The sequence below is a fragment of the Moschus berezovskii genome, chromosome 1 (assembly GCF_049115385.1).
Source record: "Moschus berezovskii isolate FMDL1 chromosome 1, NW_MosBer_1.0, whole genome shotgun sequence".
Classification (NCBI taxonomy): domain Eukaryota; kingdom Metazoa; phylum Chordata; class Mammalia; order Artiodactyla; family Moschidae; genus Moschus; species Moschus berezovskii.
The window spans coordinates 5,980,506-6,008,498 of record NC_142460.1 but is presented as its reverse complement, the minus strand read 5'-3'; the positions used below and the strand labels follow the sequence as shown (position 1 = coordinate 6,008,498).

The following is a 27,993-nucleotide window of genomic DNA, read 5'->3' as shown; positions in this document are numbered from 1 at the left end:
GTAATAATAACATCTTAATCCTTGGTTTCCTCATTCAAAAAATGACAGGCATAGACAAGATGACTCTGGCTTTTCTTCCAGTTTTGACAACCTGTGTAACGGTGTGAACGGTGCTATGCAGGAAACTGTATCTTGCCCTGAATGAATAAGGGACTTCACAAAATACACTAAATGCCCAGTGACCCAGCCCTGATGAGAGGACTATTATAACTTGATTGTTCTTCACTGTTTTTTTCTCCAAGCTGTCAAAATACCTCACTGAGCTATGATACTATATATAAATAATAAAGTTGATGTTAACTTCAGAAGTTTGATAAATAGCTCTCAATGAAATGAAAGTGAAAGTCACTCAGTTGTGTTGACTCTTTGTGACCCCATGGACTATAGAGTCCATGGAATTCTCCAGGCCAGAATACCGGAGTGGGTAGCTTTTCCCTTTTCCAGGGGATCTTCCCAACCCAGGGATCGAACCCACGTCACCCACATTGCAGGCAGATTCTTTACTAGCTGAGCCACAATGTGTGTGGTCATCAAAGTCCTGCTTGTTAGCCAGCTAGCCTCCCCAGCACTGTGGGGAGAATCACTGACCGTCACAGCAGAATCAGTCTTGTGCCCCTCCCCTTGGAGCCCTGGAGTTGCCCCTGGCAGAAGCAGCTTCACCACAAGCAAGTATCTGTCCTTGTGACTTTCGGTTTCAAGTCCATATATGACTCCATCTTGTTGTTTTTTTTCTATCTGTGAAAATCTTAACACATGTGGCTCATCTTTCTTGATGGTCAGGCACGTAAGCTTCTCAAGAGACATCAGAGTGACCTTTTCTTCTCTGAAGTGCCCTCAGGTCCTGTAGCCTCTCACTGTGAGTTTTATATTTGTTAATCGTCTCTATTTGTACTAGTATTCTATAGCTGTTGTAGCAAATTACCACACACGTAGTGGCTTCAAACAACATGGATGTGTTATCTTACAATTCTGGAGGTCAGGAGTCTCATCTGGGTCTCTCTGGGCTAGCATCAAGGTTTCGTGTTTCTTTTTTAACTTTCCATGTTGTATTAAGATATAGCCTGCAAAGCCACTCAGCCACACATACACATGTGTCCATCCTTCCCCAAACTCCCCTCCCATCCAGGCTGCCACATAACACCAAGCAGATTCCATGTGATATACAGTAGGTCCTTGGTGGCTATCCATGTAAGTAGCAGTGTGTAGATGTTGATCCCAAATTCCCTAACCATCCCTTCTCCCTGTCCTCCCCCACAACCCCCAGCAACTGTCAGTTCATTCTCCAAGTCTGTGAGTCTTTCTGTTTTGTAAGTTCATTTGTATCATTTCCTTTTAGATTCCACACATAAGGGATGTCATGATATTTTCCTTTCTGTGTGTGACTTACTTCACTCAGTATGGCAATCTCTAGGTCCATCCATGTTGCTGCAAATGGCATTATTTCATTCTTTAATGGCTGAGTGGTATTCTATTGTGGGCTTCTCAGGTGACTCAGTGGTAAAGAGTCTACCTGCCATTGCAGGAGATGGAGGTTTGCTCCCTGGGTTGGAGAAGGAAATGGCAACCCACTCCAGTATTCTTCCTGGAAAATTCCATGGACAGAAGAGCTTGGCAGGCTACAGTCCATGGGGCTGCAAAAGAGTCAGACACAATTTAGCAACTAAACAACAACAACAACAACAACAACATTCCATTGTATATATGTACCACATTTTCTTTATCCATTCATCTGGTGATGGACATTTAGGTTGCTTCCATATCTTGGCTATTGTGAGCAGTATTGTAATGAACATCGGGGTGCATATATCCTTTTGGTTTTTGTGTTTCTCCTTTTTGAAGGCTCTAGGGAAGAATTTATTTCTTTGCCTTCTCCAGCCTCTATTTTTATTATTTTTCTTAAAGTTTATTTTTGGCTGTACCACTTGGAATGTGGGATCTTAGTTCCCTGAACAGGTCTCAAACACATGCACCCTACAGTGGAAATGCAGAGTCTTAACCACTGGGCAACCAGGGACGGTGTTTCTAAAGACAGGTCTCCAGCTTCTAAAGACCACCCACAATTCTTGATTCAAGGTACCTTACTTCATCGTCAAGTCATCAAGGTTGCATCTCCCTGACCCCATCCCTGCCCCGTAGTCATAACTCTGTCTGACTAGAACTTCCAGGAATGTTTCTCTGCTTTTAAGGATTCATATGACTGCAAGGAGATCCAACCAGTCCATCCTAAAGGAGATCAGTCCTGGGTGTTCATTGGAAGGACTGATGTTGAAGCTGAAACTCCAATCCTTTGGCCACCTCATGCGACGAGTTGACTCACTGTAAGAGTCTGATGCTAGGAAGGATTGGGGGTGGAAGGAGACAGGGACGACAGAGAATGAGGTGGCTGGATGGCATCACCGACTCTGTGGACATGAGTTTGAGTGAACTCCGGGAGTTGGTGATGGACAGGGAGGCCTAGGGTGCTGCAGTTCATGGGGTCTCAAAGAGTTGGACACGACTGAGTGACTGAACTGAACTGAACTGAACTGAATGACTAGTTGGCTCAATGAAGATAATCCAGGCTAGTAATCTTCCCATCTCAAATTCCTTAACTTATTCATATCTGCAAATTCCCTTTTTCCATGTGACATTTGCAAGTTCTGAAGATTAGGGTGGGGGCATCTTTGAGGAGGACATTATTCTGCTGGTCTTGGCACCTTATGTGAAGTGCATCATCTTTGAGCCTGAGGTTGCCATGGATTGGATTCATCAGAGGTTGACTGAGCAGACACTGGCAGGCAGGATGTTTGCTAACGACAGTCCTTGGAAACAACACCTATGGGTGGGTGGGAGGGGGAGGAGGAGGCTGATCTTGGCTGGGCTTGTGAGTCTGTGGTCTTTTGGAAGGTCAGCCAGGTGGTCGCTGGTCCCAGATAGCCTAGTTCACATGTTTAATTGGCTGGAGGTTGGAGTGATAAGGTAACTATGTCCAAAGTCTCTCATCTTCCAATAGGTTGGCAGGGTCTATTCATATAATGGCATCATTCTTAAAAGCAAGCAAAAGCTATGAGATCTTTAGAGGAGTAGGCTTAGAAGGGGCCCAATATCACATGTATGGATGTGAGAAAGTGAAGTCACTCAGTCGTGTGCAACTCTTTGTGACCCCATGGACTGTAGCCCACCAAGCTCCTCCATCCATGGAATTTTCCAGGCAAGAGTACTGGCGTGGGTTGCTGTTTCCTTCTCCAGGGGATCTTCCCAACCCAGGGATTGAACCTGGGTTTCCCGCATTGCGGGCAGACATTTTACCATCTGAGCCACCAGGGAATCCCATGGATGTGAGAGTTTAACCATAAAGAAAACTGAGCACCAAAGAATTGATACTTTTGATCTGTGGTGTTGGAGAAGACTCTTGAGAGTCCCTTGGACTGCAAGGAGATCCAACGAGTCCATCCTAAAGGAGATCAGTCCTGAATTTTCATTGGAAGGACTGATGCTGAAACTGAAACTCCAATACTTTGGCCACCTGATGGGAAGAACTGGCTCATTGGAAAAGACCCTGATACTGGGGGAGATTGAAGGCAGGAGGAGAAGGGGACGACAGAGGATCAGATGGTGTGATGGCATCACCGACATGATGGACATGAGTTTGAGCAAGCTCTGGGAGTTGGTGATGGACAGAGAAGCCCAGCATGCTGCTGTCCATGGGGTCGCAGAGTCAGACATGACTGAGTGACTGAACTGAACTGAACTGAATATCACATCTACTGCCTTTTGTTTGTTAAAATCACCTGGCCAGATTGAAGGGGAGGAGACATAGCCTCCACCCCTTGGTGGGAATGGCTAGAGAGTTTTTGAACCATATTTGAAATCTACCATATCAGACACAAACTCTTCCAAATACTTAGTCTAGCTTTACCATTTATTGCTTAAAGTTTTTGTTATTTGAATTTCACACTCTCCGACATAAATCACAGCAGGATCCTCCATGACCCACCTCCCAGAATATTGGAAATAAAAGCAAAAATAAACAAATGGGACCCAATTAAAATCAAAAGCTTCTGCACAGCAAAGGAAACTATAAGTAAGGTGAAAAGACAGCCTTCAGAATGGGAGAAAAGAATAGCAAATGAAACAACTGATAAATGATTAATCTCCAAAATATACAAGCAGCTCCTGCAGCTCAATTCCAGAAAAATAAATGACCCAATCAAAAAATGGGCCAAAGAACTAAACAGACATTTCTCCAAAGAAGACATACAGATGGCTAACAAACACATGAAAACATGCTCAACATCCCTCATAATCAGAGAAATGCAAATCAAAACCACAGTGAGATACCATTTCATACCAGTCAGAATGGCTGCTATCCAAAAGTCTACATGCAATAAATGCTGGAGAGGGTGTGGAGAGAAGGGAACCCTCTTACACTGTTGGTGGGAATGCAAACTAGTACAGCCACTATGGAGAACAGTGTGGAGATTCCTCAAAAAACTGGAAATAGAACTGGCATATGATCCAGCAATCACACTCCTGGGCATACACACCAAGGAAACCAGAATTGAAAGAGACACGTGTACTCCAGTGTTCATCACAGCACTGTTTATAATAGCCAGGACATGGAAACAACCTAGATGTCCATCTGCAGACGAATGGATAAGAAAGCTGTGGTACATATACACAATGGAGTATTACTCAGCCATTAAAAAGAATGCATTTGAATCAGTTCTAATGAGGTGGATGAAACTGGAGCCTATTATACAGAGTGAAGTAAGCCAGAAAGAAAAACACCAATACAGTATACTAACGCATATATATGGAATTTAGAAAAATGCAAATGATAACCCTGTATACGAGACAGCAATAGAGACACAGATGTATAGAACAGTCTTTGGGACTCTGTGGGAGAGGGTGAGGGTGGGATGATTTGGGAGAATGGCATTGAAACATGTATGTTGTCATATGTGAAACGAATCACCAGTTCAGGGTCAATGCATGTTACAGGATACTCGGGGCTGGTGTGCGGGGATGACCCAGAGGGAGGATAAAGGGAGGAGGGAGGTGGGAGGGGGGTTCAGGAGGGGGAGCTCAAGTACACCCGGGGTGGATTCATGTCAATATATGGCAAAATCAACCAATATAATATTGTAAAATAATTAGCCTCCACTAAAAAAAAAAAGAATTTCAAAGCTCAAAATGAGCTCAGAATCACCTAGCATACTTCATGCATGCCAATATCATTACTCTGATTTATAAAAGAATGTATATAAAACCAACAAAGAATTTATACAATTTTGAACCAGGAAATATGAATGACCCTTTGTGGCCCAAGTAGAAGATAAGAGCATTTTAGTTAATTAGACTTTCAAAGAAATTTGAAAGATAAAATCATTTTTATCTTATTTTATTAAAAATTTTTTTTAGTGTATGTAGGGAAAAGATACATAAAACTGTGCCTTAAGAAGGATGGGTGGAAAAAAACTGAAATAAAATTGTTGTTCAGTTGCTAGGTTGTGTCCAACTCTTTGTGATCTCATGGACTGCAGCATGCCAGGCTTCCCTGTCCTTCACTATCTCCCAGAGTTTGCTCAAGCTCATGTCCATTGAGTTGATGATGCCATCCAACCATCTCATCCTCTGTCACCCTCTTCTCCTCCTGCCCCAATCTTTCCCAACATCAAGGTCTTTTCCAGTGAATCAGCTCTTCACATCAGGTTGTCAAAGCATTGGAGCTTCAGCTTCAGCATCAGTCATTCCAGTGAATGTTCAGGATTGATTTCCTTTAGGATTGACTGGTTGGCTCTCCTCGCAGTCCAAGGCACTCTCAAGCGTCTTCTCCAACACCACAGATCAAAAGCATCAATTCTTCAGCACTCAACCTTCTTTATGGTCCAACTCTCACATCCATAAATGACTAGTAGAAAAACCTTAACTTTAACTATATGGACCTTTATCAATGTTCCTTGAGCTAATTCTGAAGCCTGAAGAATGAAAATAAGATATCCATAAAATATTGTGGATATTGACAAAATTTGTGGGTTAATCTGGAGATCTGTCTGTAATATAGATGAGATTTTAGGAATTTCCTAACATCATAACTCTATTTTTTACCTGTTAAAAGATCTTTAGGAAATTGTAGTCCAGAGAGATGCTTAATTGTCTTGGGAAACCCAGCTAGTTATCATCAGGGTTGGGACTAGAGCCTACATGACCAAGTTGCAAATCCAAGGTTTTTCCATCATTCCATACTCTTTCCATCATAGATGCTCTGTTCAGAGTCCTCTAACCAGGACAAACATCCACAGAGTCAAGAGGAAGTCAGCCGGAATGTGGCAAAATGTTAATCATTTCCATCAGAATGGGAAGTTGAATGGTGAGGGCGTCCTTGTTCTTTCTTCCTATTTGAAGAACAGCAGCTGTGTCTTTCAAGGCATTTTGGAGGATGTGTTCATACTGCCACTTGCTCAGCTTTTGGTTGGGCTTCTCTCCACTGCCTACTAAGTAGGTGACTACATTTTCCTTGGTGGAAAGTGCATTAGGTAATGACATTTTCCCTATGCACTCATCAACAACACTGCCTCTGTCCAAGTCACGGCTGTGAGTTAGCTCATGTTCTGTCTGTGGGGGCACGGTCACACCTCTCCCAGTCACCTCGCGTTGATTTTAAGCTACTGAAACTACTCTTTGTGTTCCTGGGTGACCATTAACCGTATTTGACAAAAAGAATGTTTTCCATGTTCTGGTAAGGAAATCCTCTGTCAAGATAAACAGCCCTTTCCCTCCTCTCCTCCAACTTGGGTCCTGCCAGGAAGGTCTAACTAAATAGGTTCTCTGTAGTTATTTTCTTTTCAATATTTCACCCTGGAGTTCAGTAATAAACTCCAAGCCAGCAAAGTTAACTTTTGTTGAAAAACCACAGAACTCATGGAGTAGAGAGCTATTTTAGGTTCAGGTGTCCTGCCCCAGCCTCTTTTAGACATTTTGTATCTAGGGAAATGTCCTTTCTCTCTCTCCTTCTCTATAATTTTCTTATGAAATTTATTTAATAAACATGCTTACTTCTTGAATTTTTGTGGATATGATTTTCTACCAAAACATTTAGCTGTTTTATTTTTCTGTCCCAAACTACTTTATGAAGTATTGGGTTTACCAAAGAGCTGGAATCTGCACTTAATCCTTTACGATGATACTTAATCCTGAACGATGTGTGGAGACCCACTGGCTGAGATAGACCTTTGCTGTTACAGCAAATAAATGCTGTTGCCCCTGGGTGAGGGTGGAGCTGTTCCTTGCTGCTGCTGGTGGATGAGCTGTGACTCCATACACAGGTGGTGCCTCAACTCACACGAAAATCAGTTGAGGCCTCAGAGATGCACAGAGGAGCTACCATTCTCATTCTGGTTTCTTCCCCCCTTCACCCCTTCCCCTTTCACTTTTGTTGACTTTTCTTCTTCACAATGGTCATTGATGTTAATTCTTTTCTTTGAGGGGATGGTGAGATGGAAGCGTGTGACGGGGTTGGGGTGCAGAGAGTGCTTTCCCTCTGGGTCCACACATCTGAACAGTGGTCCTTCCCTCAGATTCTTGCCATCTGGAGAGGATTAAACTCTCTGTTGCCCTAGTTAGGTATGCACAATGAGTTCTACAGTTGAAATTTGACTTGGAAGCTAAGGGTGGCTGCAGGAAGTCACTTGAGCCCCACCAGGAAGTGAGTTTCACTTCCAGGTCAAGAGTATCATGAAGCTGTGTAACGCTGCATGTATTAGAGGTAGAGTCTGGAGACCTCAACAACCTGAGTCTGCTCTCTTGTAATATTTGTTGGGCTCCATTTTGTGTTTCCCTAAAGTCCATTCTAAAGGAGATCAATCCTGGGTGTTCACTGGAAGGACTGATGCTAAAGCTGAAACTCCAATACTTTGGCCACCTCATGCGAAGAGCTGACTCACTGGAAAAGACTCTGATGCTGGGAGGGATTGGGGGCAGGAGAAGACAGGGACGACAGAGAATGAGGTGGCTGGATGGCATCACTGACTCGATGGATGTGAGTTTGAGTGAACTCCGGGAGTTGGTGATGGACAGGGAGGCCTGGTGTGCTGTGATTCATGGGGTCGCAAAGAGTCGGACACGACTGAGCGACTGGACTGAACTGAACTGAAAGGAATGGAATTCAGAGTTATTGGATGGACTGCCCACAGTCACACCTGAGTGTGAGTCACAAGAGGAGTTGAAAACTGCTTTGAGTTTCCCTGACAAATAAACCCCAAGGAAACAGGGTGCATTACGTTAAGACGGAGGAGGAGGGGGAGTGGCCCTGTTCTCTCTCTCCTCGTCACACAGACATTCTCTCGTTAATGAATGTGACTGAGGATTGTCTCTGTCAGAGGGACTCTGCTGGATACATGGATGGGCTTCAAACCTGAAGGCTCTGTCTTTCTACATGGCCTCCACACCAACCCTCCACACCAACTCAGTTTAGATGTGTGTGTGCATGCAGACATGCTTATACACATGTGCACACTTAATTTATTATCATTGTCATAATTATTTGCATCTCTCCTCTGCATCCCCAATTCCTTATTTTTATGTTCTTACCACATTATACTAGAAAGTTTAAATAAAAAATTTCTAGCAGCCACCTGGCACCCCCATCACCCTCCCTTTCTACCAATTGCCTCAGTTTAATCTTTCCTAGTAGCTCAGGCCGTAAAGAGTCTGCCTGCAATGCAGGAGACCTGGGTTCAGTTCCTGGGTTGGGAAGATCCCCTGGAGAAGGGAATGGCAACCCACTCAAGTATTCTATCCTGGGAAATCCCATGGACAGAGGAATCTGGCAGACCCCAATCCATGGAGTCACAAAAAACCAACATGACTCAGCAACTAACACACTCACCAGAGTGACAATAATAATAATAATAAACTTTCATTAAGATAGTGATGAATGCTTAGAATATCATAAGGAATAGAGCAGTGAGAAGTGTTAGGACCCTGGGATCACATCTGCTCTATCTCAGTTACTTTATCTATAAAATGCATGATTAACAGGTTGGGAGGATTAGATGACCTTTAATTTCCCTTCCTGTGTGAATTTCAATGACTCCATCCTACTCCTTTCCCCTACAACTTTTCACAGCCAACTATTGCCTGGAGGACATGAGCAAACACTTTTGCTGACAATTCATGACCCTCTCAGTGGGGCCCAGGTCTGTTGTATCGCCCTGGGGCCTCTTCTACATGAGGCCTCCTGGACAGCCAAGTCTACTGGTCTACCGGCCTTTCCCCACCTTCCTTTCTCTGTTTGCTCGTAAGTTCTTTCCATTTACAGTGCCATAATCATGCCTGTGGACAGTGACTGCAGCCATGAAATTAAAAGATGCTTGCTCCTTGGAAGAAGGGCTATGACAAAACTAGGCAGCATACTAAAAAGCAGCGATATCACTTTGCCAACAAAGATCTGTATAGTCAAAGCTATGGTTTTTCCAATAGTCATGTATGGATGTGAGAGTTGGACCATAAAGAAGGCTGAACACTGAGGAATTGATGCTTTTAAATTGTGGTCCTAGAAAAGATTCTTGAGAGCCCCTTGGACTGCAAGGAGATCAAACCAGTCCATCCTAAAGGAAATCAGTCCTGAATATTCACTGGAAGAACAGATGTTGAAGCTCCAATACTTTGGCCACCTAATGTGAAGAGCCGACTCCCTGGAAAAGACCTTGAGGTTGGGAAAGGTTGAGGACAGGAGGAGAAGCCGGCGACAGAGAATGAGATGGTTGGATGGCATCACCAACTCCATGGACATGAATTTGAGCAGGCTCCGGGAGATAGTGAAGGACAGGGAAGTCTGGCGTGCTGCAGTCATGGGGTCACAAAGAACTGGGCGTGACTTACTGACTGAACAACATAATCGTGCCTGAACCTCATCTGACTTTTCAGGGCTACGTCCTCTAGGAAGAATTCTTTGTGTTCAGTTGACAGAACTGTGCCTTCTGTGAAATCCCATCTAACAGAGACTGAATCTTTCGTTCGGCATACACACAAACACACAAGCATATACATATGTGTGTGTGTATATATATATGCATATATATATCCATATCTCTCTATATTTGTATGATAAACTTTACACCCATACCACTTTTATATCTAGAGTGTATGACAAAAAAAAAATAGTTCAAGAATGGGTATTCAGCATCTCTTCCTGGCTTAGAAGAATTGCTGAAGGTGTTCTGTGTTTTCCAGGTCAGCACAAAAAGTGTTGTTGTACAGAATGTGAGCAATGGGAGGGGGAAAATATCTCTATTGTATTATTTTAGAAAGTTACACATAGAAGGGAGCACAGTTGAGCAAGAAGATTGGAAGTCTTATTTCCCCACTATAAAGTGTAAGCGCCACAAGATCAGGAATTTTGCTCGACTCATTCTCCAGTTTATCCTTCTCTTTGAAATGCTTGGCACATATGCTTATTGAATGAGTGAATGATGATGGACCACACTGGGTGGGCTGGGATGGTGGTGGCGGGAAGAGGTTCTGGAAATATGGACAGAGGTGGGAGATAACTACTGTGCATAAGTGAAAATTGCTCAGTCGCGTCTGACTCTTCGCGACCCCATGAGTTGCAAAGAGTAGCCTGCCAGGCTCCTCTTTCTATGGGATTCTCCAGGCAAGAATACTGGAGTGGATTGTCCTTCCCTTCTCCAGGAGATCTTCCCAACCCAGGGACTGAACTCGGGTCTGTTCATGGACCCTTTTAAAAAAGATGTAAAAATAAGATTTTAGGTTTTGCTGTGAGTTGTAAACAAATCCTTCATTTTTGTTCTTTTTAGTAGTAAAGATTAAAAAGATCTAGACAAGATTTCTTAAAGTAGAGCTGATGGTTCAGTGAGTGCGGGTCTCACTCTTGTAACCCCTTGCATATATTAAGTTTGGTTCTGTTTGTTGGATGCATGGGTCATCTTCCATCCTTTCCTGGGGTAGAGCGTGTTGCACAGAACATGGTTTACTTTGCGTGAGGTGTCAGCCTCCACGTGACCACAGATGGATTTATCAGTAGACTCGTGTTGGTAGTTGATTAAAAGGAGGCTGAAGGGGGAGTGGCTATGAATGTGTCCTTCGTAGTTGTGAGTGATGAAAACCCAACTTAAACTATTAATAGCTGAGGCAAAGAGGAAAATTTGTTACATGGTTGTTGAAATGTCTTATGGTACCGAAGATAAGAATCAGGTGGGTCTCAGGAGTGACCCTCAGAGACTCTCTTTTCCTTTTCCACCTGGATTTATACTTTCTTTCCCCCCTCTCCCTGGACTGGATTTTCTTCTCTTGGCTTCTTTGATGCACAGTTTGGGGAATGGGAGAGAGTGGTCCATCTTTCTCTGTTTTAAATTTTCCAGGGAACAATCCAGTTGGCCTGAAAGTTGACCACTGAAGGGTATCGTCATAGCTCCTTCTCTAGCAGCCACAAAGGTGGGTGGGGGAAGGGAAGAGAGTCCCCAGAAAGGAGGTGCAGGTTCCCCTAGGAGGGAGTGTGAGATGAGTGGACAGGACAGAAGGGACTCCCTTCTGCTCCTGCAGCAGAAACATCTTACCGTGTAGGCTCAGCTGTAGGAAGTTGGTGGGGTCATCTTCTAGAGCAATGAGTTAATTCCCAGCTGCTGAGGCTCAATGGCTATTGTGGATGCTTCCAGTCCCTGGTTCTATTGTGTTCAGGGACTGATGTTCTGTTGAAATTGAGTCCCACAAGGTTCAGTCCACACCTTGTGGGGGACCCCAGGAAGCAAGAGAACCTCACTCGATAAAAACTTCAGTTCAGTTCAGTCGCTCAGTCGTGTCTGACTCTGTGACCCCATGGACTGTAGCCTACCACGCTCCTCCGTCCATGGGATTTTCCAGGCAAGAGTACTGGAGTGGGTTGCTTTTTCCTTCTCCAGAGGATCTTCCTGACCCAGGGATCGAACCCAGGTCTCCCACATTGTAGGCAGACATTGTGGCTTTACTGTCTGAGCCACCAGGGAAGTAAGAAGGTGCATAACAGTGAAGGTATTTCAGTCAAGGAATCAGAATTTAAGAGGTCAGAAATACTGTGAATAATGAAGTAAGTACGTAAATGTGAACAGTGGCCAGATGCACACACAAAGGACTACTCTGTAGCTGAAGGACAAATGTTATCTTTTGTCCCTTATTATTCGTTCATCCATCCATTCATTTTGCAAATTTTTGCCCAGTACCAGCTATGGCAGGTGATGGGGACCCAGTGGTTAACAAGACAATTGTAGGTTCTGCCCTCCAGGAGCTCATAGTTCAGTGGGGAGTAGAGATGCTGAGACAGCGTCAGGTGTGATGCTCACTTCGGATGAGAAAGTAGAGGGAGCGTGATAGCCTCTAATGTGACCAGACAGAGGGCTTCTGGCCAGACGCCTTGGAGAAAATGGCCTTTAATTTGAAGGTCGCATTTGGGGTTTGGAGGCATCAGATAAAGCAGAGGAAGGTTCCAGAAAGTGGGGATGGTGTGTTCCAGCCTCAGAGGATGCGTGTAGCCCCTCTGAGAGTTGAAAGAATTTTGGTTGGTGGCAGTGGGTGGGGAGGGAGGGAGAGAGGATGTGTGTAGCCAAGTCTGTGTCTGATGATTTGGGCTTTATACCAAAGACACCATGAACGTATTGAAGAAAACTGTATTATACGAGTACTGTGAACACTGGGATATAATTCTGTGTAGCTGCTTCAATAAATTGCCACACACTGGGTGGCTTTAATCAACACAGTTCTAATTTTTCATTTTTGTTTTAGACTGCTCCATGAGTCATGTGGGATTTTAGTTCCCCAACCAGGAATTGAACCCATGACCCCTGCACTGGGAGCATAGAGTGTTAACTGCTGAACTACCAGGGAAGTCCCTCAAGACAGTTTTAGACGTTTGACTGGGTCTCACTGGACTATGTTTGACTGGGTCTCACTGGACTAAAATCAAGGTGTTGGTGAGGTGCGTTCCTTCCAGAAGCTCTAGGGGAGAATTATTCTTGTCTTTTTCAGTTTTTAGAGGCTGCCTATATTCCTCGGTGGCTCAGATGGTAAGGAATCTGCCTACAATGTGGGAGATGTGGGTTTGATCCCTGGTGGGGAAGATTCCCTTGGGGAAGGGAATGGCTACCCACTCCAGTATTCTTGCCTGGAGAATTCCATGGACAGAGTAGTCAAGTAGTCCATGGCAAGCAGTCTGGCAAGTCCATGGGATTGCAAAGAGTCAGACAGGACTGAGCTGCTTTCATTGTTCACTGCTTTCCTTAGCTTGTGTGTCCCTCTCACCAGGATGTGGACCTTTTTGGGGGTCATGATTCTTCCCACCACAGATATAAAGCCTGGAGGTGACATGATCTGATCGGTCTACACTCCATGGGAATAGGAACCACGTCTCTTTTGCTCACCACTGTATACCCTCTGCTTGAACAGCACTATGCCTGGCACATAAATATTTCTCAGATTATTTGGTGAATCAATGGGGAAAAAGATATTTAATAACTTCCAGCTGCAGAGAGAAGAATAGATTGAACTTGCACAATAGTGGATTCAGAGAGGCCAGGTATAGAGTTATTATTGAAATAGGTTCAGAGTTGCCTGGACAAGGTGGTATCAGCAAATAAATTTGAGAGGCATTTAGAAGACAGTCAACAAGACTTGGAGGTTGATCACGCATGAGGCTGGATGATGCTCAGATGTTTAGTATGGGCATGGAGGAAGGTGATAGTGCCCCTAACCCACACAGGAAGCCTGGAGGACAAGCAGATTCAGATAAGCTGATAAGCATAGATCGAGAAGGATGGATTTTGAGTACCTGAAGTTGATATACTTAAGTGTCTATTCCTGGGCTTCCTAGGTGGCCCAGTGGTAAAGAATATGCCTGCCAATGCAGGAGACATAATGAGGTGGGGGTTTGATCCCTGGGTTGGGAAGATCCCCTAGAGGAGGGCATGGAAACCCACTCCAGCATTCTTGCCTGGAGAATCCCATGAACAGAGAAGTCTAGTGGGCTGCAGTCCATAGGCTGGCCGAGAGTCAGGTATGACCTAAGTGACTTAGCATGCAGACACGCATGCAAGTGTCCATCCCTACCGGGCAGTGGCACACGTGAGTCTGTGGCTTAGGACAGAGGTGGATGCTGGAGTTCAAGATCCAAAAGTCATCCCAGCATCTCAGTAGCTGTTCACGGAAGTCACGGACTTAGATGCTGTCATGCAGAGGAAAATTGTAGATGGGGAAGGGGAGAGGTCCCAGACTTGGTCCTGAAATGCCACTTCACAAAGTCTGTTTCTCATTCCAGAATCACTGCTCTATGCATTTGAGGCTAAGGTTCGGGAAAAAGTCATTGTACTGTGTTTTCCCCCCGGTGTTGTTTTTACTAACATTTCATACTAGGATGAACCCTGGGGGGTTGGCATGGAATATGGAAAACACCTATTTTTAGAAATCCCACTTAGGGATTGCTTGTACTGAAGTCCTTTGTTAGAGATTTGGAATTTGGCTTTAGTTAGGTGGGTACTTATCAAGTTTGAATGGAGGGGATGGTGGGTGCCTCAAAACACTGTGATATTTAAACAGGCCCTGGGGATGAAGGGGACTTCAGAGTATATCCACCTTCACTGTCTTTCCTTGCTTATCTGCTCCCCATGAATGAGTGGACTGAGCTGGATGCCAGGGATGGGTGTCCTGAGGGGCAGGCTCAGCGAGACTATTGGTTTTCAGAGGGACAGTTTGGAAGGGTGGAAAGGGCCAGGAAATTACTGGAAGTCCAATGACTTTACCCCGGGAAACTAGATGAAGCTCAACAGACGACTGGCTGTTCAGGGCACTTGCACTGAAGAATATAGTTGGGAATGGACCACCTTGGAATATCCAGTCCGTAACTTTTCAAGGTTGAGAGAGGCCCAGGGTACTTCAAGCTTTTTGAGATCCTAAGTGCAGTAAGTCCCCTACATACGAATCTTGAAGTCGCAAGCTTTCAAAGATGCAGACGTGTGTTCCATCAGCGTCAGGCGAGGGTGAAATTGCAGCTTGCCCTCCGCCTCCGCCTCCAAGAGCCGACGGCCCTTCAGCTCTGCCATCGCCCACCTCCTCCCCCTGCTCTAGTCAGTACCGCTTCTTGCCTGTTGATTCCGTGTCAGCCCCGTGTGCCTGCTGTTGCACTGTTCTACTGTACTTTCCAAGGTACTGTAAGATTTAAAACGTTATATTTTGTGTGTTTTTTTAATGTATTATTGTGTGAGAAGTATTATAAACCTATTAACAATACAGTAGTATATAGCCCCCTGGGCTAACTGTTGGACTTAAGGAACAAAATTGGACTTAGGAATGCACTCACACAATAGAACCTGTTTGTATGGAGGGGACTTACTGTATAAAAAGCCAAACAAAAGCAACAACAACAAAGGGAGGAAACGCCAAAACAACATTGCAAATATTCCAGACTATCTAGGCTTACATCAGACAAGAAAATTCTTTGGAACCCAAATGCAAAACCCACCATGCAGTATACTCCCGTTAAGCACAAGGTTTATAAAAACTAACTCATTGCGTTCCACAGGGTGGTAGTCTGACAGCGCAACGTGAGAGCAAAGTTGTGTGATGAATGTCATCACCACTCAGCCTTGTGTGTCATCTCTGTATATCATATATGTAGCTTGGAAGTCCAGATTTGAGACCCTGTGGTTGTGGGACCAAGGTCAAAAGGCCCTTTGGTGATAGGCCTTTGTCCATCTTACCCATTATTTAAAACCCAACTGAAGTGTTCTTCCCCTCTCTTCAGTGTTAATCAGGAGTCAGTAAGTGACAGGAAATGAGCTTTAACTAGGGACTGGGGGCACAAAGATGGATGGGGTGTTGCTCACTGCTGGAAGAGCTCCCACGGCTGCGGATGCAGACATAGCAGCGGTAACGTCAGTGCCAGGGATCTTCCTCACTCTTGCCATCTTTCCTGGGGTCTGAAGACTTGAAGAGGATCTCATCTCCTTTGGCTCCTCTTGCAATTAAATTCTCTACTGCTTTTTGTCCAAACCGTATACATATTGTATCATTATTTCTTTTACTGTGAAAATTGATGGCATTTTATTTAGAAATATTTGTATATTATAAATAATTAATGTAAAGTGAGCAATTAAAAACTTGAAGTATAATTGATTTACAATGTTGTGTTAGTTTCAAGTGTACAGCAAAGTGACTCAGTTATACATACATGTATATCTATTTTTCAGATTCTCTTCCCTTATAGGTTACCATAGGACACTGAGTACAGTTCCCTGTGCCATACAGTAGGTCCTTGCTGTTTATCTATTTTATGTATAGTAGCGTGTGTGTGCTAAGTCACTTCAGTCATGTTCGACTCTTTGTGACCCCCTGGACTGTAGCTCTCCAGGCTCCCCTGTCCATGGGGTTTTACAGGAAATATTACTGGAGTGAGTTGCCATGCCTTCCTCCAGTAGATCTTCCTGACCCGGGGATTCAGTATGTGTCTCTTGTGTCTCCTGCATAGGCAGGTGGGTTCTTCACCACCAGCGCCACTATACTACTATACAGTAGAGTGTGTATCTGTTAATCCCAAACTCTTAATTTATCCACCCCCATCTGTATCCTTTCCCCTTTGGTAACCAAAGTTTGTTTTCTATGTTTGTGAGCTCTTCTTTTCTGTTTTGTAAATGTATTCACTTGTCTCACTTGTTTTCAGATTTCACATGTAAGTGATATCGCATGCTATTTGTCTTTCTCCGTCTGACTTACTTCTCCTAGTACGATAATCTGTAGGTCCATCCATGTTGCTGCAAAAGGCATTATTTCATTCTTTTAAATGTAATACTGTATTGTATACACACACACACACACACACACACGTAGCATCTTCTTTATTTGTTCATCTATTGATGGACGCTTAAGTTGCTTTCATGTCTTGGCTACTATAGATAGTGCTGCTGTGAATATTGGGGTGCATTTTTTTTTGTTGAATTAGAGTTTTTGTCTTTTCTTAGTATATGCCCAGGGGTGGGATTACAGGACCATATGGCAACTCTATTCTTAATTTTTTAAGGAACCTCCATACTGTTCTCCTTAGTGGCTGCACCATTTTACATTTCCACCAACAATGTAAGAAGGTTTCCTTTCCTCCACACCCTCTCCAGCATTTATTATTTGTAGGCTTTTTGATGATGGCCATTCTGACCCGTGTGAGGTGGCACCCCATTGTAGTTCTGATTTGCATTTTTCTAATATTTAGCAATGTTGATTATAAGCTGTCTTAATGCAAAATAACAGTCACATGTCTTATCCTTTGTTGTAGATTGCAGTGTGCAGCCCTATGCCTTGCACACTCAACAGAAAATTTTTGCTGGCTAACACTTTATTTTTTTTAATTAGGGGATAATCCCCTTACAATACTGTGCTGGTTCTTACTGTACTTTAGCATGAATAGGCATCAGGTGTACACATGTCCCCTCCCTCTTGAAGCCCCTCCCACCTCCTTCCCCATCCCACCCCTCTAGGTTGCCACAGAGCGCTGGCTTTGGGTTCCTGCATTATACTACATCGAACTCCCACTGGCTACTTTATCTATGGTCACTTTTGGACTCCTTCGTGACATAGTTTAACACGACCAGTGCAAACACTGCTGACTGCCCTCCAGTAGCTGTTCTCCCTTTCTTCCTTTTAGTGATAGAAATTCCATTGTTTTAGGGGACCATGGATGCACAGCTAAAGACTACATTTCCCAGCCTCCTTTGCACTTGGGTGTGGTAGCCAGAGCAAGTCCAGGACAACAGGACACAAAAGGAGCCATTCTTGCAACTTCTGGGTTGTACCCTTCAGCAGAAGCTTCCAGTTAACAATGAGAGCTACTATTATCTCTCCTTCTAGTACTCTGGGGGAAAAATTTTCACCTCTCCCTGACTCAACCTGAGTGTCTGTATATATATATATATATATATATATATAATCAAATCACTTATCTTGCTCTTGCAAGAACCTTCTATATCTGCCAGGCTCACTCTTGAACTTGCTGCATCCTTAGTCATATTTGCCTCCCCAGCAGTCAGTGCTCCTGCTCCATTAGAGGGTCCCCATAAATGATTGCCAAACAAATCGAGAAATTAAGGAATAGCTTGTACTGTATCAGGTTTCCCACGAGGATGAAGGTCAACTTACAGAATGATGCAAGGATCACAGAAAGCCTCTCATTCGTTTTTGTGTCACTCAGCATAGTTGAGAGCGACTGATTGTATCTCAACAATTACTCACCCCACCTTCCCCAGCCACCCTATAGTAGTAGTGGTAGTTTCATCACTAAGTCGTGTCTGACTCCTGCAACCCCGTAGACTGTAGCCCGCCAGGCTCCTCTGTCCATGGGATCCTCCAGGCAGGAATACTGGAGTGGGTTGCCATTTCCTGCTCCAGGGGATCTTCTCGACCCAGGATTCGCACGCGGTCTCCTGCATTGCAGGCAGATTCTTTACCGACTGAGCCAAGCCCACCCTATACACACCAGCAAAAGCACCTATGCCTTCCTGTTTCCATCATCCACAAAATGCCCAAATATCTAGCCACCACTGGCCACCTTTTTTTTTTTTTTTTCCAGCAAATATATTTTGGTGCTCTACTGCTTGATTTGGCCAATGGTTGATTGCCAGTTTCAGAGAATTCAGTAGCTGCTTTACAGAAAGGCTGATCTTCTAAGACCCTTTAAACAAAGCTAGTTGCCTTGTGTCTGGGGAAAGCATCTTGCCTTGTGGAGTTGTCAGGACAGTGAGTTCATATTTTAGGGCATCCCTGGATAACGTGACATCACTGAGCTACACTGGACACTGTCAGTGCCCATCAGGGCCATCGTCTGCTTTCTGAACGACTCTGATTTCCCCTTATATGGGAGCCCCAGCCAGTTTCGCTTGGGCTCTGAAAACTGTCTCCATATACCCTCTCTTAATTGCTACTTGTATGGCAGGGGCATAAACAGCAAAGCAGGGTGGAAAAAAAGAACCAAGTTTATTGTACTTAAGTGCTACCAGAAGCAGCAGTCACTAATCATGGTGGAAATACATTTTATTTTCCTTTCCTTGCATGCTTTTTTATAAACAGAAAAACACATTGAATCAATTTTTTTCAAACAAACTTGTAAAATCGGAAAATATAACGACCTTTAACAGTTGGTAGCATGAATGATCAGGGGCCACAAAGAAGTTTTTTAACTCTTGAAACACATTGGCAAAGTGACAAATGAGGTTTTTTTCTCCCTCTGAACCGTTAAAAATAGCTTTTACAAACTCTTAACTCCCCCTGATGGTGAGCTCACCATTAATCACCTTTATGACATCTTATATTTAGGCCATGGATAAATCCATGGGTCCTAATCAACCACTTTCCTGAGGAAATTGGCCAGATCCCGACTGGAGGGGGAGATGAATCATAACAGCCTTGCTATTCAGACAAATCTCTTTTCAAGTGCCCTTAAAGCTTTTTTTCATACACCAGCGAAGACAGCCACACAGGAAACAATAATAGTTTAATCTCTTGAAAAATTTCCTTCCTGCATTGCTGCGCTTTCAGACAGGTAGTCAGAGCCAGCCAAAGAAAATTAGCAGCCGCCCCTGCCAAGAGCAGCCTGCTACTTGAGCCCCCCGCCCCCGCGCCGTCTTCCCCGTCTTCCCCGTTGTCTCCAGGGCTCCAGTCTGAAATCGGGTCCCCTTCTGCCCAGTGGTGGCCCTTACCCACACTGCAAGAACCCTTGGTGACTCAGTGTGTGTCTCGGCATTTTTAAAGCCTCTCCGCCCTTCTCCTCCCAGAGTCTTCTCTAGATTCTGGGTGGGAGGACACGTGATGTCTGGAGAAGCACATTGAGTTCCTCAGGAAAATCCCATTTCTCACAAGATGGAGGAAGTCGTGATAAATCTGCGTCTGTCTTCTGTTCGTGGAAGCTTGCCAAATCTAAGAGAATTCTGAGACTCATGGGGTGGGAAAAGACTTACTTTTGGTAAGTCACCTTGGGTCACCCTCTGCCACCAATGGGATATGAACCTTTAATTACGTCCAGTGATGCATTGCAGGCTTTGCTTAGACTGTGGTTTAGGGATTTGGTCACAGTGCTTAGGAAAGTCTTAAGCTGTGTTTCCAAGCAGCAAGTCCTCTGAACTGTGGACAAAAGGAAACCCCCTCCCCCATTGATTCCCACAGGTCGTTGACCTCTGGCTCCTCTTCTGTTGACCCTTTGGCCGCCAGGGCCATCCCCCACCCCTTGCTTCCACCTTATCACACCATCAGTAGCTCTCCTGGCTCCCAATTCTGGCCTCTCACCCAACAATCTTTGTCTTTTTCCTCTGGCTTGGCAATTTCATGAGCTACTTTCAGGGCGTAGACAAAATTAATTGCATTTCCATCGGGTATGTAGTCCCCCTTCCTGTGTTTGTGACTTGTCTAAGGAAAAATAATCTCTCTTCATGTAGGCTGTAACACTGACTAATCTCTCAAAATGTGGAGAGAGGGGGCAGAAGGATTCATTGGCCAAACTTCTGACTGGCACAAAAGAAAATAAACCAAAGTAGTTATAAAAATAGCCCCTCAAGGCCACCCATGGTGTCTAGGAATTCTTGGATCTGTTCTCATGCATCTTCAGGACCAGCAGAAAGTACATGAAATTGGCGTTTTCATCTCTTTTTTCCCTCCATTATCAAGGATAACTGAAAATAAGCTTTGTAATATTTTCCTTAGAAAAGTGTTTTAGCCAGCCAGGAACATTTCTCAGCGGTCCAAGTCAGAAAATCAGCAATCCATATCCACATAGTAGCTGAGAAGAGGCCCATGGCTCATGCTGTTACAAAGGACTATCAACAACCAAGTGGTACCTTAAGATGTTCGTCACATAGCAATACATTATTAAGACTTATGTTTCCAGCAATAAGAGGATAGTTACGCCAATATTATTACCATCCACATACCAGACACTTACCACAGCTATGAAAAGTCAAGTTTGCAAAGTACACTAAGTCAATTGGAATATGCTTCCAGTATCTTAAAGGGAAAAAAACTAGAATACATTGTTTATACTATTTAATTCCAATTTAGATATATTTATTACAGAAAAATGATCATTTCTGGTTAATGGAATTCTGAGTGGTTTTAATTTCACTCTTACAACTTTTCATAATTTCTAAAATGTTTTTAATACAGAAGCATTATTTTATAATCATGTACAGAATTAAACACTGTGTCAATGACTTTGCCTGTTTAGTTTTATTTGGGAAATTTCCTCCTTTTTGAATTTTTGTTTGAAAGCTCTTAGAAGAAGGAAGGGTAGAAGATAGGAAGAAAGAAACAGAAAGATGAGGAAAGAATGATTATTTCTGTATATTTTCAGGGAACATTGTAGTGTTTCTTAAACACTGTATTTTTCCTGTAGTTTTGATATCAGCAGAGGATAAAGACACTGAGATACCAACTCGTTAGGAAAAAATTGTGTTGACTCATGTTCTAAAGAGACATTGAATTTATGATGCTGCATTAAAGGTGTCTTTGGTTAATGGCATTACTATATGTATGATCTCTGACACAATAAAATTTGGCAAAGTCAAGATCTTTGAGAGATATTTTTAAGGCAACATTAAGTTTTATATTCTGGGTCCATGAAAGTTATGAATGTCTAGAGCCTTATGTTTGATAAGAAATATCCCTACTATACATAATTTAAAAGGGGTATCTAAAGAGACTGATGGATGAAATATAGCATGCAGAATAAACAGGGCATAATTGAATAGCAAGGAGAGTGCTTGTCAACCTTGAGAAGCATTTTTTTTTTTTTTTTAACCACCACTCTTCCTAAATGCTTGTGACTGTAGTCAGCTAAGCCCTGGTTTGCCTGACTTAATTTTATAAAAGTTTTGTGACCCAACAAAGTGTGGTGGAATATCAGAGTGAAATCCGGTCTGCCTGAGTCTAGTCTAAGCACTCAGAAGCAGACTCATCAGAAACAACGTCATGCCCAGGTCATGGCTGTATCAGTGTATTAAGGCTTTGCGTATTTCAGGCCAAAGTTCAAGTGAGTCAGAGAAAGTTCTCATGCCTCCTGTCATCACTGGATGCTGCTTCTTATGCTCATTTATTGAGGGGGATCTTGCTCAGTTGCTCAGCTGTGTCCATGGTTTTTGACCCCATGGACTGTAGCTCACCAGTCTCCTCTATCCATGGGATTTCCCAAGTAAGAATACTGGATATTGGGTGGCCATTTCCTACTCTGGGCAATCTTCTTAATCCAGGGATAGAAGCTGCATTCTCTTTCATTTCCTACATTGGCAGGTGAATCCTTCACCACTGTGCCACCTGGGAAGCGTCCACTACTACCACACTAGTACTACTATGGCTACTACTACTATTACATGAAGTAAGTGATTGTTTATTTCAAGGAGGGCACCATTACGGAAGCAATCTGAATGTCCATGGACAGATGCATGGATAAAGAAGATGCGGTGTATATGTATATGTATTTTTGTATATATAGCAACACTGTATGTGTGTTAGTCACTCAGTCATGTCTGATTCTTTGCAACCACGTGGATTGTAGCCCTCCAGGCTCCTCTGTCCATGGAATTCTCCAGGCAAGAATACTGTCGTGCATCGCCATTCCCTTCTCCAGTTGATCTCGCCCGTACAGGGATCAAACCTGGGTCTCCTGCATTGCAGGCAGATTCTTTACCATTTGAATCACTGCTCAGCCATAAAGAGGAATGAGAGAATGCCATTTGCAGCAACATGGATGGACCTAGAGACTGTCATACTGAGAGAACTAAGTCAGACAGAGAAAGACCAATACCGTGTGATATCACTTATATGTAGAATCTAAAATATGATATGAATGAACTTACTTATAAAACACAAGTAGACTCACAGACATAGAAAACAAATGAGGTTACCAAAGGGGAAAGCAAGGGGGAGAGATGAACTGAGAACTTGGAATTAACAGATACTGCTCCACACACAAGCAGCAAAGACCTACCGTATAGCACAGGGAGCCGTATTCAATATCTTGTAATAACCTACAATGGAAGAGAATCTGAAAAAGAATACCTTCTATCTGTAATTGAATCACTTTGTGATACACCTGAAACATAAGTCAACTCTCTGTCAGTAAAAAAATAAAATAGAATAAAAAAAGAAAGGCTTACCGTGGGTCACAGGCTTCCTCAGAGGGGAAAGTTGGTTTCTTTTTCTTAAACAGCAATTTTTGTTTACTTATTTATTTTTGGCTTTATTTATTTGTTTATTTTGGTCTTCGTTGTTGTGCCGGCTTTCTCTAGTTGCAGTGAGCGAGGGCTGCTCTTCATTGAGGTGCAAGGGCTTCTCACTGCGGTGGCTTCTCCTGCTGCGGAGCATGGCCTCTAGACACATGGGCTTCAGTAGTTGTGGTTCAGGGGCTTAGTTGCTCCTCTGCATGTGGATCTTCCTGGACCAGGAATTGAACCTGTAGCCTTTGCATTGGCAGGCAGATTCTTACCCACTGTACCACCAGGGAAGTCCAAAAATAGGTTTCTAGATGCAAACCCATGTGAAATACTAGCCAAACTAAGAAAACAAGCCTTAGATCAAGTCACTCAGGGATTATGCTCACGGAACTAGTTCGTTTCCTCTTGTTAAGGAACTGAATGCCACCTAATGAGCCACAGGGGATTTCAAGGGGAGAGATTATTTTGGGTTATAAGAAAATCGTTGAAGTGTTCATGGAGAAACAATTAGTTATTTAATCTTTCTAGCCTAACAGATGGGGAAACCATGGAAACAATGACAAACTTTATTTTCTTGGGCTCCAAAATCTCTGTAGATGGTGACTGAAGTATGGAAATTAAAAGACGTTTGCTCCTTGGAAGAAAAGCTATGACAAGCCTAGACAGCATATTAAAAAGCACAGACATTACTTTACCGACTAAGGTCTGTCTAGTCGAAGCTATCGTTTTTTGTGACAATTGGACCATAAATAGAGCTGAGCGCCAAAGAATTGATGCTTTTGAACTGTGGTGCTGGAGAAGACTCTTGAGAGTCCCTTGGACTGCAAGGAGATCCAACCAGACCATCCTAAAGGAGATCAGTCCTGAATATTCATTGGAGGGACTGATGCTGAAGGTGAAGCTCCAATACTTTGGCACCTGATGCGAAGAACTGACTCACTGGAAAAGACCCCCATGCTGGGAAAGATTTAAGGTGGGAGGAGAAGGGGATGACAGAGGACGAGATGGTTGGCTGGCATCGTCGACTGAATGGGTATGTGTTTGAGCAGGCTCTGTGAGTTGATGATGGACAGGGAAGCCGGGCAAGCTGCAGTCTATGGGGTGGCAAAGAGTTGAACACAACTGAGTGACTGAACTGACTGATCTCAGCGTACAATGAGTTTGGCCTTAGATTCATAATAGTGGCCATGGAGTAAATTTGACTTTTAAATAGAGGTTTGTTTTATGAAACTCTGGTAATGGGATTTTAAACAAAGATAGTGCAATATCTATAGTGACATCCTAACCAATCGATTAGGATTATTAGAATGGTTTCAGTGGGCTGGAAGGTAGACAGATGTCTGAGTCCTAGCAGGAGGTTAGTTGAGAAGTCTAACATGGTCATTAAAAATGTAGGCTGTGAAGTCAGACCATACAGGTTCAAATTTGGCACTTTACCAGCTCTGTTACCCTGGGCAAGATGCTTAGTCTCTCTGGACTTTGGTTTCTTCATTTGTAAATTGGAAATAGTCATAATACCTCTCCTTTAAGACTGTGAGGCATAAGTGGGTCAATATATTTAGAAAGCTTAGAATAGAGCTATAATAATAATTATTATTAGAAAACATTGTTTAATACCTTTGTCTGGAATATAGCCATCTATTTCAAAGGTGTTTTAAGTTTTAAAATACTGAGCTTTAATGAAGTGTATGTGTCTGATTCAGGAGATGTCTCAGCATCAGGAAGTAAAGGTCTCAGAGCCAAGGAGATGCTGTGCACCATTGCACCAAGATGCTAACTCTCGTGCTTCTTGTTTGTAGATATTTTGGGGCCAACCCAATGCTTTTGAAGGCTGTTTCCTGATGAGGAGAACTGGAGAGATAAGAATGAGCCGGGTGGATGGATGTACAAAGGGCATTTATGATGTCAAGCCGTAACTGACGATGGAAAGGAGCTGCTATCTTCCCATCTCACAGAGAAGTATTTTCTAAGACAGATTGTTTACGTCTGCTTTTGTCTCTTCATTCTCCAAATATTCTTCAAAACAGAATTTCAAAAATAAATAAACTTTTTGTTTGGAAGTAATTTTGAACTTGCAGGAAAACTCCAACAAGAATATTTACAAAGAGCAATAAATATGCTTTACCCAGATTCGCCTGCTGTGAACATTTCACTCCATTTGCTTTCCCATTTGTGCTCTCTTTCTGTGCATATACAGATACACACATATATACAGATACACGTGTGTATACACAGACACGTCCATGTGCATATGTGCAGACGTAAAATAATACTTTTCTGAACGCTCGTAAATTGCATACATTGTGACTTACCATCTTTAAATACTTTAGTGTATGTTTATTAAGAACAAGGGTAATATTTTCTTCCATAAACACATACCACTTATCAAATTCAGTAAATTTAACAACAGTATAATACTTTAATCTGCTGTCCATATTCCAGTTTTATCCAAGTAATAGATCTTTACATTTTTCCTTTAATACAACATCTAGTCCAAGGTTGCATTTAGGTGTGCGGCTGTTTAGCTTTCATAAGACGTGTTTTAAATAAGACTGAACACTTTTAAGTACTAAGAGGTTAGCCTTACTTCATTGCTCTTAATAACAGAAGCCAACCACAAAAGGGAACACTTGGCTGACCACCCACCTCTGCTGGAGTTCTGGAATTTTACATGGCCGACAAGCTGGAAGGTTCCATGAAGCCTGTTCTGAATGCACCCAAGTCTACCGTGAAGGCCACCCTTCTTCCATCTTCTCATATGAAGTGTAGCTATTAGTTACACTAAGTGACAAAGATTCTCCTTGTTGCTTGATGGACACAAGGATGAATCTTTGTTACTGATTGCAAATAATAGTCTGGTGGTGACGGAGAGTCAGGCCAGGAAAACATGCTCCAAGCCACGCAATGGGCATATGACACCTTCTTCTGCATCAGCCCAAGGGACTGCAGGGAAACAGAGTGGGTATTATTTGGTCAAGTTCCTCCTATAAAAATACAACCTCCATCCCTTTTGCTTGTTCAGTTCTGGCACTGGAACAACCTGTCTCTTTACATTAGTTCACTTCTGTAGAGAAATGGTCATTTATTAGGAAATGCTTGGAAAATCCAGGCATGAATCCATTTTTAAAGTCACAACTGAATGATTGCTTTCTTATTGTGCTCCACGGGGCTGGAAAAATCATTCCTTTCTGTACATATTTTTCTTTTTTGCTTTGTATTTTCATTCTGCTGAAAATACATATATGTGCCAGAAATGAAAACATTTTCAAACGGCAAGTTTCAAGGACTCCTAAAAATAAGACTTGTTGCCAAATATACATTTCTCCAATATGTAAATGACAGAAAAGGAGCACAATGAAAAGCATATGCGATTCAAATTTTCTTTAGAAAAACAAGAGCTAGATGACTTGACTTCTAGCCCTGAAACTCTTTAAACTAGTGGTTTCCATTTTGTTTTATCCTAAGTCCTCATACATCATTCTTTGCATATTTGACAGCTTTTAATCAAAACTGCAAACAAATCTACTAAGCAGAATTTTATTCTCCAAATGGGCGAATGTCTGTTCATGACACCAGTCTGGGATTAGCTATGAAGATTTCAGGTAATGATCAAGGCTAACAAAGGCAGAAAACACTCAGAACCTTTGGGTCACTGGTGACTGCCTCTTGGACCCAAGGGTGAATCAGTGAGTTTGCACAGTAACTGCAGGTTTATCAAGGTGTGAAGCCTTTCACAGATGTAGAGAATGGACTTGTGGACACAGCGGAGGAAGGAGAGGTTGGATACATTGAGAGAGCAGCACTGACGTACACCACCCCGTGCAAAATGCGCTTCCCTGGTGGCTCAGACGGTAAAGAATCTGCAACGCGGGAGAGCCCGGTTAGATCCCTGGGTGGGGAAGATCCCCTGGAGAAGGGAGCGGCAACCCACTCCAGTATTCTTCCCTGGAGAATTCCACGGACAGAGGCGCCTGGTGGGCTACAGTGCACGGGATCACAGAGTCGGACACGACTGAGCGACTAACAGCTGTGTGAAACAGACAGCTAGTGGGAAGCAGCTGTGTACCACAGGGAGCTCAGTTCAGTGCTCTGTGATGACCTCCAGGGGTGGGTTGGGAGAGAGGCTCAAGAGGGAAGGGATATATGTCTACTTATAGCTGATTCACGTTGTTGTACAGCAGAACCTAACACAACATTGTAAAACAATTACACTCCAATTAAAATAAATTACAAAAAGGTAACAGGAAAAAAAAAAAGAAGCCTTTAATTTCTTGCCTTCTGTGGTCTGCAATCATGAATAACCTCAAACTCTTTCTGGAAAAAAAAAAGGCAGAGTGTACATACATTAATTAAAATCAAAGATGTCCATAGTGAGAAGGATTTGCTTAGGATTCTGGGCCTGTTATATTTAAAACCGTGCCTTGTAATTTAGAAGAATTATTATTTGTTACCTGGGGCGGATTCATGTCAATGTATGGCAAAACCAACCAATATAATATTGTAAAATAATTGGCCTCCAATAAAAAATAAAAAAAATAAAGAAAAAAAAATGTCCCACTGATGAGCTACCGTCTAAAACCTTGTTGTAGTTTCTGAAAAAACTTTTTTTATCAAGAGTGAATCAGCACTTAACAATTACTTTATGTCATCTTGTCAAAGATTCACAAACCTGCGTGGCCATGTCCTCCCTGGGAAGGCTGTCATGGGCTGGTGTCCTCTGTTTTCTGGAGCCCTCTCTCTCCTTCCTTTGGGGCTGTGGACACAGTGCTGGCCCATGAAACCCGACTGA

At 43.1% G+C, this 27,993-nt stretch overlaps 1 long non-coding RNA gene across 1 annotated transcript in view; it reads left to right on the top strand.

Moving 5' to 3' along the window:
* LOC148778651 (uncharacterized) overlaps window positions 1-25,307 on the top strand; it is a 150,577-nt gene extending 125,270 nt beyond the window's left edge. The window contains exon 4 of the long non-coding RNA XR_016035944.1: window positions 25,004-25,307. This is a non-coding gene — a long non-coding RNA (uncharacterized LOC148778651). The remainder of the gene's footprint in view (window positions 1-25,003) is intronic.
* Window positions 25,308-27,993: the final 2,686 nt, after the last annotated feature.